The 14,247-nt window shown below is 36.7% G+C and overlaps 1 protein-coding gene across 1 annotated transcript in view; it reads left to right on the top strand.

Moving 5' to 3' along the window:
- LOC143904561 (lysosomal acid glucosylceramidase-like) overlaps nt 1-14,247 on the top strand; it is a 97,124-nt gene that overhangs the window by 54,045 nt on the left and 28,832 nt on the right. The window lies entirely within an intron of this gene.

Here is a 14,247-nt window from a genome sequence, read left to right on the forward strand (position 1 = left end):
TTTTCGATCGTCAGTGAAATTTCGAAAAATAAAAAATATTTATTTATTACTCGACTAAATCTGGCAACAATATAAATAGTAATCACTACGTTTCGACTCTAGGTTTGAGTCCTTATCAAAAAATCCTTAATGACACCATCCTTGTTGACACCATTATATATACGTCGCCAGTTAGTCGAGTAATAAAAGAATATTTTTGGTTTTTAATCACTGGCGGAGAAAGTTATTTTTTCTATTTAGAAAATTGTTTTAAAACTTGTTACGTCGTGAAAATGCGCGATAAAAAAATTGAACACAGGACGGTTAAATTAAATTTTTAGTAAAATCGGGCAAAAAACCGGCGGTAATTCTCATAAAGTTAAAGAATGTTAACGGGAACGAATGTTTATCACGCGTCTATGTATCAGCGTTTTGATGACATTAGAACATCCAAAGGTACACGACACATCAGGTTTTAAAAGCGTTTACTTCAGATTTTCACGGCTGTTTTTGGGAAATGGGAGAAGCGCTGGCGCAAGGATTTATTTAAAAAAATTTTGTTATTTTTTTGCCGCACCTCGTTTCTGATACTGAACAATATGCTGAATCTTTATATCCGAAAGAAGTGTGATTTGTAGAAATACTGACATAAAAGCATTAAAGAATTCTATTGTTAACACTTTCACGGTCACGTGTATCATTTACGACACATGCAAAACCTAAGTACGCTGGCTAGGTGTATCATAAATAATCAAAAAACACTGAGTAATCAGATTTAAACAAAACAAAAAGAAAAGAAAAAACATAAATACTTACTGTAAAAATCGACAATAAAATATAGCAACTGATCAAAAATAGCCTTAGCCTGAGAGCGAATTTTTTTTTTATTCCATTTGGTGAAAGTGTTAACTATTTGCGTACCGTCTAACAATATTGTCTCAATATTATATCAAAAAATTTTTAATACACTGTAGGAAAATTTGTGTTAAATATAATATAAATTACATATCCCAAACGATCTACTCAAATTTTTGTGTTAATTTTAACAGAAAGGAAATGTAATTCTGATCGTAATTTAAGGTTAATTATGTGTACAATTAACAGAACTTTTATGTTGAAGTTAAGATTGTAAGATAAAATCAACATTCTTCTTCTGTGTGTGTGTGTGTGTGTAAATTTTAACATATTTAATAAATATGTTCAAATTGTGTTACTTTAACATATTTTTTAAATTATTTTAATAATTTTGCATTTTAAATTTGTTAAGTTTAATTAACATAGCAGGCATATGTTAAATCTACACATGTATGTGTTAATTAGGTAATTATGAAAGAGAGAGGCTTCCTCACCGATTTGAGTGAAATTCATAATATAATATAAGTTAAAATTGTCGCTTTTAATCAGGAAAAAAGTTAGTACTAATGTCGACAGTTGCGTCGTTAGGATGTCTGTCATTTATTATACTTTGTATATTTATAGACTTTTTTCAAAATATACCAATTATTTTCTGCTTTAACTTTAATTTTAACTTATCGACTCATGTTTTACGCACCAAAATACACAATAAAATTGTAAAATCAGCTAAATTAGTGAGGATCCGAAGTCCTCTTCTTTATAATTATCTTTGATTATTTTACACAAAAATTTCAACAAGGACCTTTTTTAACAAAACTACAAAAATTTTTCAACAGTGTAGCAACGTTATTCTACGTATTCGAATTAAATAATTCAAGGGAAAGGGGACTGCTCTAATATAAAATATCTGTAATTTCTTTGTGAAGCCACAGAGTGACGTCGGATATTATAACGTCAAGATAAGAGAATTTCCTGAATTAAAGCAAAATTGTTATTTTATAATGTAGGGTAAACTTGGATAAGATGGCTATACAGAAAAGATGGTCAACTTATATTTATTCAATGTTTCATGGCGAGCTAGATTGAAAGAACATATAGGTTCAAAGTTAATTGGTCATCTTTCCTCTATAGTCATCTTGTCATCCAAGTTTACCCTACCCCTACCCAGATAGCAGGACGACGTTCCATTAACGTTAGAGACGTCATTAAGATTTAAGACGTTATTAATATGTCATTTGACGTCACTTTGCTACCTGGGTATTAATGGAGGACGGCAAAACGTGTGGAGTAAAACCGCTTTGGAGTAAAATCGCCTCTGTCGGCGATTCGCAGTCATTATATCTCTACGGTGGCCTCACAACCCCGAGCAGCTGCCCTTCCTCTCTTTTTCGTTACTCTTTCACTATTTCACCCGCTGAGAAAAGCGGCCGCGCGGTGTATGCGGGCCTCCTCGGCGCCGCCGCGCCGATACCGCTCGGCGCCGGACCGGTACTCTTGCATCGACGAAGTTCGTGACTCTTGAATCGGCGCCTTTCGAGGTCTTCAACCTTAACGCCATTCATGGCTCATACGGCGAGTGGTTCGCCCTGGCCTTTATTTTAAGCAGCCCTGCTTGACGCACATTTTTTATAAGAAGAAGCAGGCGCCGCGCCGGTGCCGGGGCCGGTGGCACGTTTGCCGCCCGCCCCCGCGGTGCAATAAATAAAGCTGACCGATAGCGATAATATAACGGGAGACATTTCGGGGCGCCCCCTTATCGCGCCCCCGGTATACACGCCGGCTCGTATCTTTCCGTTCCAAGACAAATTGGCGAACGAGTACACGCGCCTTAAGTGTTACTAAATCTCTCCCGTGGATTTATTCGGGGGAGGGACGTCGGCGGGCCCTTCTCTCTCTTTCTTTCTCTCTCTCTCTCTCACTCCACGCTTGCGAGGATGTTATGGCTTTCACGAGCGAATAAGGGATGCGAGGTAAAGCAAGCAAATTCTCTTTTGTGTTATTACTTCGTATCACATATATATTCACGATATATTCACGATATATTCACATATACATATATTCACTTTTGAAAAATTTTTCACGGAGCAATGTTTCACACTTTTCTTTGTCTTCGTCGTGACTTTGCATTTTTTACCTTTTACTTTAATACTGGATAGGAATATTGGCACTATGCAAATCGTGCTTTGTGGAATATGTCGCGATTGGTTGCGGTTTGGAGGGTGAAATAATTGGAGCGTAAAGGAACCACGTCAAATGCCAGGAGTAATTTTCGGCGGAAGCCATTAGCGCGCAAAAGGCGCACCTCCGAGGGAACACCCTTTGCGGCTTGCCGCGCTATGTGTTTTCTCTCTAGCCTCCTTCCGTTTTTTTTCTCTTCTCGCCTTTTCTTATTTTCTTTTTTACTTACGACTCATAACTAGTCGCGATGAGATACGTTTGAGAAAATCTTGCGAAATATAAAGACGCGATCCTTGATCTATCATCTCTGTCTACAACGCTGGGCGGTCAAAGTAATTTCCAGACTGCAGAGAGAAAACTTTCTCTTTTCTCTCTCCCAAAGTAAACGAAAAAACGCGCCGTGGCGTAACGCAATTTTGTCTACGACACTATGCGAATCGTGCTATAGGCGGAAAAAAGTTAAACTTTAAAATCAAATAATATAGCACACGTCTGTAAAGTTACATTCTATCTATAAAATTATATTACAATTATTCACAAGTTATCTGATATTGTTAAATTCGAACGTTATATGCAGTGAAAAAAGAAACAGAATTTTTTTTTTATACGTTTCAATACTTGGTTTTGCTCCTGTCTTCAAAAAATCGCTGCATGGCTTTCAACCACGAAGAGTTACCATCTAGCGCCGATCGCGTTGTTCGTTTACTCGCTTCCGCGACGCTCCCGTGACGTTTGTACAACGAAATAGGCGAAGCCGAGAGCGCAAACAGATTTGCCCGGATAACGAAAGCGACATGGGAATAGCTGAAACTGATATTACTCGGAAATTCCGCCAACTGATCCCGCGAGAGATAGAGACATTCACGAATATCTTGTAAATAGTCCTGGACAGAATTAAGTTAAGATATAGTGAAGCGACTTAACTTAAAGATGTTTTATTTCTTAAATTACAAAATGACTCGATAACAGTTTACATATCGCATATTTGTGGACGATCAAGGTAACGAGCTCCAGATAATAATGGAGCATGATGATAAAAAATCAGTTCGAAAAAATGCAACAAATCTTTTTCTAGACAAAATGAAATATTATTCTTCATTTTTTTACGATATTAAAGAATAGCACGCGCGGTTGATCAATTTAACATTATATTTACACTGTATATAATAATATTATATTAACACTGCGCGGACACCGTGTTTTTGAAGCACTCACCCAGACACCTTAGACTTTTAAGTCCAAAGGGTTTTTGAAAGCGTTTCTGCGTTACAAAAAATCTACAAAAATCCATGTATTATATCTTTAAGGTTTCAAAAGTAATTTCTATACTTACAATAGGCCGGAACTGTAGGAAAGAGGGCCGAGCGCTGAAGCCATTCCCGGTGGAATTATAAATGAAAAATCGACTGTGCCTTAAAAAACGTCCGCGCAGTGTTAAAACACTAACTGTGGCATGGTGATCATCCATGACCGCGACCTGATTTTTTAGTAGTTATTGGAATTTTTGAAACGCGCTTGTATAAGAAATAAATTGATAACATAATATAAAAAAATACGCAATTTAACACATTAGCCATAAGAATATAGTCTCATTTAATCATATTACACATTATATTTTATCATGTGCTTATAATAATAGAAATTCTGCTGTGGCATACGTGATAAGACACATGCATGCCATGCGCATAAAACGTGCTGGACATACAATGAATTAAGTATACATTGAAAAAGAAAGATATTGACTAAAACAATCGTATTTGTTGATAAAAGATCGATTGTCGAATATACAATTTCACAAAGAAGTTTAAAGCAAGAATGTAAAAAATAGACTCGCAAGTCGTTACAAGAAAGATTGTTAAGATGTTTAAATTAAATTTATTTATAATAATATTTATAATATAATGTACATTTTTCATATTTTTAAAACATGAAGATAACCAGATGTTTTCTTTCTATCTTTGCCGTTCTATAACAAAGACATTTATTGAGGCAAGACCAAGGGTAAGACATTTGTTGCATGTAAAAGATTAGAGAAAAGAAAGTGAATAGAAATACAAATATTATAGCCATAAATCAACAAGAGAAAAATGATAAACAAAGGATGAAGCATTTAGAATTGTAGGTTCAAATTTGAAGGTAGAAATAAAAGAAAGAAAAACTTTCTCTTCTGTCAGCACTAATGATACGAATCAAATTTCTTGTAGTAAATTGAAACAATATGGCTATTGAATCTATATACAATAGCCCTAACGGTCGCTGTCTACGGAAACAATAGTACAGAATAGGATCGATAGAGTTTATCCACCGATACTAGAGTGAAAAATCGGTGCTCCTGCACCGGCAAGTTACGAAATTCAAAAGGAATTCGTTTGGCGAACACGCCGCGGTCAATCAAGCACCATTCAACAGCCGTAACGAAATAATACGCGATCGACAAGGGGGCGGGAGCGATTTCGAGCGACTCGCCGACGTGTTATACGCTTGCACGATTTAGTAATTGATTGTCAACGGTGAACGAAATGACATAAAAATGTTATTATATTTTAGACCCCCCACCTACAGGACTAGCAACACTTGCACGTACTTTACAATATTATATAGTACGATAAAAATTTTCAGCCTGCTATGACGTTTTTTAACCTCGATTTTTTTACAGTTAAGGGCGTACGCCCCCGCTAAACGCACCAACAGCCAGATTTGCGCCTTCTTAATTTGCAACACTGCCAGAATCGTTTGAGATCTGAAATTTCCTTACTGAAATGACGTTGATTTTTTCGTAGCTAGCTCTCGGTCAACTCTAATGTAACGGTTCTGTACTTCAGCGGCACGCTAAGTCACTTGTAGGGCCGAGCGGAAAAACAATGGAAAAAAAGCTATCGAAAATCGCCTCGAATATGCAACAATTCCAACCATTGTTAATAATATAGATGACCAAATCACACCCGTCTATACTTTACTGTCACGCAACAAAAGCCGCAACAAAAGACACCGGCCGGTGTCTATCCCGGAGATCTTAGAGATTACTGTCAATTCCCTTAAAACACAGTCTTCCAGGACGACATCTCAGACGACCTGGGATGATCTCTCAACATTCCAGGAAAGAAACCCATTATAGTTCTTTTTACTGAAGAATGCTAATTTTTCTCAAGAATGCTAACTTTTCTTTTATTTGAAGGTTCAAACGTTCAAAGATAATGCATAATAGAAAGAGTTTATTATCTGCGCATGAATTTCATCCAAATATCCAAACGTTTCGAACTTAGTCCGCCTTCATCGGGCTAACAATAAGTTTTGGAGAGCTACGCCTACTTCTTTTCCCTTGCCACACTCGGATCAACGGCGTGATGGCCATATCATTATGGATCGCTAGCTCCTGAGGACATGTAACGATGTAACAGTTCCGTGCTTGAGCGGCGCGCTCGTCCACTTGTAGGCATAATTACCAAATGTCCGGTATTAGAATGTCCTCTCCGAGTAAAAAGTAAAAAAAGACCCGGACTATGAAGCATCCGGTATTTGTAAAATCGTAATATATTAACCCTTAGCCCCCCTACGTTTTTTTGGCACCTTTACGCCACCAAATTGGGTCGTTTTCGTCCTGACGTTTTTTTTTAAGTGTTACAAAAAATCTGAAAAAATTCATGGAGGTAATTCAAACCTTCAGTTTGAAGTATCAATCATAAAATTATAGACAATTTAATTTTTTCACATAATTTGTATTTAAAAAATGGAGCAACTATATACAATTACAACTGGTAAAATCATTTTTTACTCAAAAAATCATAACTTTAAGACAAATAAAGATATCGAAATAAATAAAAAAGAAAATTAAAGGGGAAAAGCGTACCTCTTTCATAAAAAAAATATTGCATGCAATTATTTTGAAATAAAGTGCTTAAATGTTCGCCGCAAACCTCGTCCTTTCAAGAATTACGTGTCTCCTGTGACGGCCGGAGGGGGACTGACGACTGACGCCTTAAAACTCGGTAGGCGGGTTCTCGGGGAGCATAACTTTTTTTACGGATGCGCAGTGGCGCCCTCTCTACCCGTTTTCAAAAATTACAACTACATTTAATTTTCGCCTGGACGAAAACGACCCAGGTAGGGGGGCTAAGGGTTTATGTATTCACGTTCGCAGAGAGAGAAAGAAGAATCGCACTTATCGTGTTTCTGCGGCGCGGTGTGCTCCCCCATCCCGGCCGCCGCTTTCTCTCCACGCTTTCCAGATCGAGACGCTCGATCATCATTCACTTGTAGAAATCCTAGAGTGTCCGGGTGAGTGCTCCAAAAACACGGTGTCCGCGTAATATTAAAAAGCAAACACCGACTTTTCAGCACGGGGATTCTCTAACTCCTTAACGACAGTTTCGGTATCGTGTTGCGCAGCTTTTTTATATTATATATAATAATTCATTCATTGCTTGGGGGGTATTGAACCAAACATGACATCACCATTTACAGCTTGCACTCATTAAAGCATAATGACGTATTTCGCAGAAAGGTTGGTAAACCGATGCGAAGTCCATTATTAATGACTCGTCGCGCCGGGGACGAATATGTAACTTTATACCGTGAAAGGCGGTAGGGGGGAAAAGGCAAAGAGGGGCAGGGGTGGTAATGAGAATTTAATTAACGACGCACGTGCAACGATAAAGCGAACTCGCACAACACAAACGGACGTCACACGCGCTCGGCTCCGCAATAAAGCTCGCAATATCATGAAGACCCAACGTTTATGGCGTGCGTAATTTTTATGTAAATCCGTGTAATTTGCCGGCGGTCATATGCGCGCTGTAAACTGTGCTGCTTGATGTTTACGGTAATCTTTCAATACGCGCGGTCACGTTTTATCAAACTTCTCCTCGAGTTCATCAAGTCTTCTTGATTCCGCGCATAAAATCTACGATTAATTAAATTAATTGCAGTTGTTACTATAATATTATGAACATGCTGAAGCTTGTCGTCTCAAGTAATTGTTATGAAATCATCTTGTGAATTTTCTCTTAAATTCTTAAACTATTCAAGTTAAATATGCTTCTGCATCTATTTTTATTAGTCTTATTATTCATGAAATATTTGCCATCTGTTAACTATAATTAGAGAATAAAAGATCCGGAATAAGCACTCGATTTGATTTCGTAAAACAGATCCAAGAGACTCCGGTTGAAATTCGCTGCGATAAATAATAGACGTTCCCGAGAGTTTTCTTTCTCACTTAGCATATCATTCATACATAAATATATCTTTAAAAACGTATACTTGGATATATTAATACAGTTTTCCGACCGATCGTATTCACAAGTATCGTTATATCCAAATATAAATATAATATATCGCCTCACGATCTGTAAAATTCAACGCTGCGAAACTTTTTAAATCAGGGTAATAGATATTTACTGTGAATATTTTCTTGAACGCACTTAAGCGATCATTGATACTGATAATATTACGCTTTCATTATAATTTGATAGTTAAAAATTGCTTTCGCAACCAACACTTTTTAATTTTAAATTCTTAATCATATCTGTTTTGAAGTTTATCTCTCTCTCTCTCTCTCTCTCTCTCTCTCTCTCAGTAAGTAAAGAAATAAATAAATTAGTTTTCAATAAATAAATAATTTACTCAGTCTTCGTCTTTTTCTAACTGTCCCCCTTTAGAAAGAGACGAAGAGTGAGTTAAGCTAAGATTAAAGCTAAACAATATTTGTAGAATCGGGCCTTAGAGAAATCTTCAGAAATCGTACTTAAAGCCACTCACTTACACGAACGGTCCGCTTTAAGCAACAGCCAAAATATTTGAAGTCGAAAATTAAAAAGTTGTGAATAACGACCTGTTATGTTAAACTTCTATAAAAAAGCATAGCATTTTTTGGTAGCATAAATCCTCTCTATTCTTATTTTTAGGCGAGAACAAAAGTCGGAAAATCTATTGAAAATCTATGAAAAGTAATAAAAGTATTATTTGGTGCAATTAACCTGTGAAAAGGGTTAGCAATGTCGAGAAAGAATACCGCACGCGCAAACATTTTTGTATTCAAATATTTTCTATAAAGAATTATTCCTATATTTCCCAAAAAGTTACATTTTAAATAGCACCTTTCTCAGACAGCACGCATATCCAAAAGAACATAAGATGTCTTAAAGACATTGAAAAAATGTCTTATGTCCTGATTTTGGTATTGTCTGGGTCGAGAGACCCAAAATTTCAGTTTGCATGGGGCCTTAAAGTATTTTTATTTTTCGATCCTTAATTGTTCCGGTTTGTCTTATCACGTCAGAAACTCCCGACTATCTGAACGGCGAATACATAATTAAATCTCTCCCGCTCGATGAAGTTGGACGCGTGCGACGATGGGGCGCGATAAAGAGCGTAATTAATTCGGTCTACAATTTAATATTTCAGTTGTGTCGGACGAAAATCATTTTTCACGCGCTTCGCGCGCGGAATAATGGCGCTTGACTTTATTTATTGCGCAACCGAGCATGCATCGCTGCGCGATCTAAACTCGAGCGTCCGTCTCTGCGCGTCTGGTTATAAATCATAGCCGTCTCGCTTTTTCGTCCGCTTTCTTGCCGCCTGATTAATAGCGCGGATAGAGGGTACCGCGAAGTCGCGGCCGTGCGAACTCTAAGATCCGGAGACACCGGACGGGCCGTATTTCGATGGTAACACAATGCAACGCATATAAATATTTGTAATTAATAATAACGTTCCTCTCTCGCGTATTGCCTGGTGCAAGTCTGCGCAAGTTCGACGATAGATAATTAACGATCAGCTTTTTTCTGATGAATTTTTGTTGTTGCAAGCATGTTATATATGTTTCACGTTTGGACATGAAAGATATGAGAATAAATGAGAAAATAAAGTGAACATGTAATAAGTTTCGAAATTATTAATGTCAGTAGTACGACTTATTCTTATAATATTTGAGGATTCCATGATATTTATTAACAAATATTTCAAGACTTTTGATGGCGACAAAATAAATAAGAATTAAAGTAATTTAAATCGACCTGACTGGCAATATATGTAACGTTTTTCTGATATGAACATTGAAAAACTGAGAGCCAACTTATTGGTTTGTCGGATTCACACAGCACTTTTTCAGATCAATATCGAGACATAATTAATTTCGACGATGGGTTTTGGTCAGTTGATATAATTTCTAAATTAAATAGTTTTTAAATAGTTTTAAAATAAATAAAATTCGAGCTTAATTTAAATTTCCAAAATAACATAATATAATTTTATATTAATGATATTCAAGAACCCTTCTGTAAGTCACAACATCTCGTTGGCGTGGCTACGGGTTATTTTCGCCACTTAATAGCTTTATCGAACAAGTTTGCCGAGGTAATTAGAAGGAGCCCCAGCACTATTTTAATTTCCCATTGAAGACGAATTGCTCGGACAAGCCGCACGTTTAATCGAGAGAAGTGTCAAATCGCTCCTCACCTTTCCAGTTCCAAATTCCAAATAATTTCCGTCGAATGCGCGGATTTTCTAGCCAATCCACTTATCCACTGCAATTTGCCGAACTATAGGTGACGCTTCATGTGCTTGCGGTACGTACACGCACACAAAAAGACGTACGGAGACCACATGAGCTTTCATCGGCATCGGTAATAAGGAACATTTATACAAAGGACCTTGTGCTCGAAAACAGAATAGTCGTAATGATTAAAGTTAGTCACAAAAACCGGTCTCTCCCATAATTGCTGACCGTGTCGAAAGAGTAAAGCGGGAGGATCGGAAGTACAGGTATAGAAAGCGAACAAAGGAATCGGCAACCATAACTAAACAAAAGGAACCAACAAATATATTTTATATCCAACGATCTAATGGGAGAGAGAATTGTCCAATAAATTGTTCAAATTCCCATGTGTAATATAGGAATGTAGAGTAGAGAAGAGAATGAATCGGTATTCCGAAAAATATAAAGATCTTTTCGCTTTACAAAACGATCTAACATAGAACTGCCTCTCAGAAAGCTGAATATATTGTATATCGTCCAATGAATTGTTCTAATTCCCATGTGCAATATAGGAATGTAGAGTAGTCGAAGCCGGTACACTGGAAGGAATAAATCGGTGTTTAGGAAAAGAAGGATTTATTTTAACGCACTTAAGAAAACTCATTTCAGCTCGAGTCAACAAATCGAAAACGCTAACGCACTCGATCAATTGATCGCTTATTGTCTTTCTTATTGTTAGATCTTATTTTAATGCTATCATAGATTATAATTATTAGATCGAATCCCACAGTAATATTTATATAAGAGTTTGTTTATAATTTTTTAAATATAATACATAACAATTCGGTGTTAGTTCTTTAGCTTGCAGAATACGGGTCGATAAGAGTTTGTATTTTTAGACCAATTTTTCATCTGTCCGGTTCATCCGTTCTGCCACAATGGTTCGCGGTTTTTCCAGTGCTCTGTGAAATCGGTCGGCGCGAAGGACAGAGCGTGAAAAGTTACCGGGAACAACTTGCGGGAAATAAATTCAGGACGACGCGCATCCCCGCAACGTTCGCGGAATGGAAACGGTTATCGCGCGGAGTCGAAACTGCTAATGCAAGCGAAACGTAATAAAGCATAACTTCCGGTCGAGTTAGATTTCTCCCTTTCGCACGCTCGCGCACAACAAGTTCCAGAAGTGCGTCATTAAGGAAATTCCGACTTCTCGCGACCGCAGTTGCGACGCCGTATATTTCGCTGCGAAACTTCATCGCGGGACGACTCCTCTCGCGAAAGTCGTATCGAGCACGTGAAAATTCCGAATTGAAAAGCTCGGCAAAGTTCGATGTGTAACTGCGGCTGAGAGTACGGCGTTGCTTGAGAAATACAAAGCAAAGTAAGATGTGAAACGAATCTTTTCTTCTCGTAAATATTGACTCCAATGCTCTCTGAGGAAATAATTGACATTATTATTTGTATAACAATAATTTACAATTGTTAAATGTTGAAATATGTTGAAATGTTAAAATGTTAAAATAAACTATTAATATATTATATTTACTATAAAACTGTGTAAAAAAATTATTAAAAAATTATATTTTTTAAAAAAGTAAAAGAAAGGCGCCCCAACTCTGCGCGCATAAAAACTATTGAGTATAAAACGTTTTTATCTTAATACGTCAGCAAGTTTAAAAATAGCTAAATAACTTAAAAATGTATTGTAGGTGTATTTTGCAATATACAAAAGCATATTTAAAAATATTAAAAAGCGGAACGCGGAAAAGCCAACGCAATTATTCCCTACAAAATAATTAGCTTAACTAATAACATATACGATGAATTAACTCCCGCAATTGATGATTGTAAATTTTGTGACTATCCTAATGAAACAAATATTTTGCGCAATTTATTCATCCCGTTAAGAATCACAACAGTACGGAACGGGAATTGTAAAATATTGCTTCATTATAATATTTATACGTGCGCGCCGGTATTTTCGCTTATTGAAATGTAAATTGTCACTTTCAGATCGACAGCGAAATATAATTAACACACAAATCGCCAGATTATTAAATTCTTTAAAATACATTAGGCGTGCAAAATTGAATTTTAATTAAATGCATATTATCGGATGTTCGCGTTTTCATTAATTCAATTTTCTTAATCGTACTGTGTCACGCTGTACGGTATTGAAATTTTTAATGTTTTCAACGTTTTTTCGTAAAGTAGTAAAGCGTGCGTCGCGTGCAATGAATATCGGGAGTGCCGTGCAAAGTGCGGTCAATTATTTTATTACAATGCGTGCGATCCACGTTTTCACGAGTATTGCATAATATGAGTGCAACAAACAGATCTGGAAAAAAAGATGAGAATAACGGGATGAAAGAAAAAATAATGGAGAAGGAGGAGAAGAGGAGGAACTTTCAATAACGACAAAGTAACTATAGAATGGATCAATTATTTTTCATTTCATTTGCATAAAATAAGATCCAATAACTATTTCATCGTATATGTAATATTGCTTCTTCCACAACAGTCGTACAATGTTTTACTCAAGTTTCATAGGAGTAATCATTTGCTTCTCACAGCTGAATATATCCTCGCAGTTTCCATAAATTACATTGATACTACCGCAAATCCAAGTGTGTGTGATTTACAACGGCAAAAAATGTGTAAAAAGAGCTTCAATTAAAATAACATACTGGATTTGCGTGTACTGAACTATCTGTGTCTCATTGAAAAAAACTATGCCCAGTTTGAAATTAGACGCGTTGTGCAAATTGGACACACGGCCGGAATTGTAATAAGGCGTCAAAGGAGAATTAAGTACACGGAAATGGCATTATTTTGTACGCTGATCAGTTTTCTAAGGCTGGTACATGCCTGCTGTGCTAGGCTGTCCATAATTCTCTATGACCATTGTGCACGCAGTCTGCATTCTTTTCAATGCCTAAAACATCGTGGGATGCCCCACGATGAATAACAAATCGTGCGAGACATTGAAAAATATCTTGGTTGAAATATATTCGGTTAGGTTAGGTTTGGTATAGTTCGTTAACCTCGGTACAGTTCGTTAACCTCCTTGGACACGATGCGCCGTTAAATCAGAACTCTTTCAAAAATGTGTGTATGGGTTGCTGCAACGCATATGATGACAGTCATATGGTATCTGATCATATGGGATATTCCATATGGAGGCACACTGGTCATATGATGACAGTCATATGGTAACTGTTCATATGGGATATCCCATATGGCTGTCATCATATGACCAGTATACCTCCATCAAAGCCCAAAGGTGACAAAAACGTCCACCATGCCAGCAAGAACAACAACAAGTGAACAAGCGATATTTTAGTATCATTAAAGAATTCCTATAAGAAAGACGAACCTGAAGAGAGAAAATGTCCATACGCTCGCCAGACTTCAATTTAGGCAATTAAAATTTTTTGTTTTGTACTTCGGGAACACACCTCTCCCTATATCGATTAGTATATGACTCATAACTATTCACATGACTATTTACCACAAACTGGAAATAATCCTTTATTTTGAATATTTTACTTAATATTTTTTTTTTATTTATGTAACAATAATAAATGCGGAACTAGTATAATGCATAAAATACGTGTACGATGGTCTCTTAAAAAACTTAGCAACATGCCGAGAAAGATATGTCGTAGTTGTAATTTAGACGTGAGACACGTATGGAAAACTTTATGTCTAACGAGAGAATAATGCATTATGAGGAAAGCAGCGCGCCGTACATAGCGCCG

Source organism: Temnothorax americanus, unplaced genomic scaffold (genome assembly GCF_048541705.1).
Source record: "Temnothorax americanus isolate GAGA-0224 unplaced genomic scaffold, ASM4854170v1 Scaffold54, whole genome shotgun sequence".
In the NCBI taxonomy this organism is placed as follows: domain Eukaryota; kingdom Metazoa; phylum Arthropoda; class Insecta; order Hymenoptera; family Formicidae; genus Temnothorax; species Temnothorax americanus.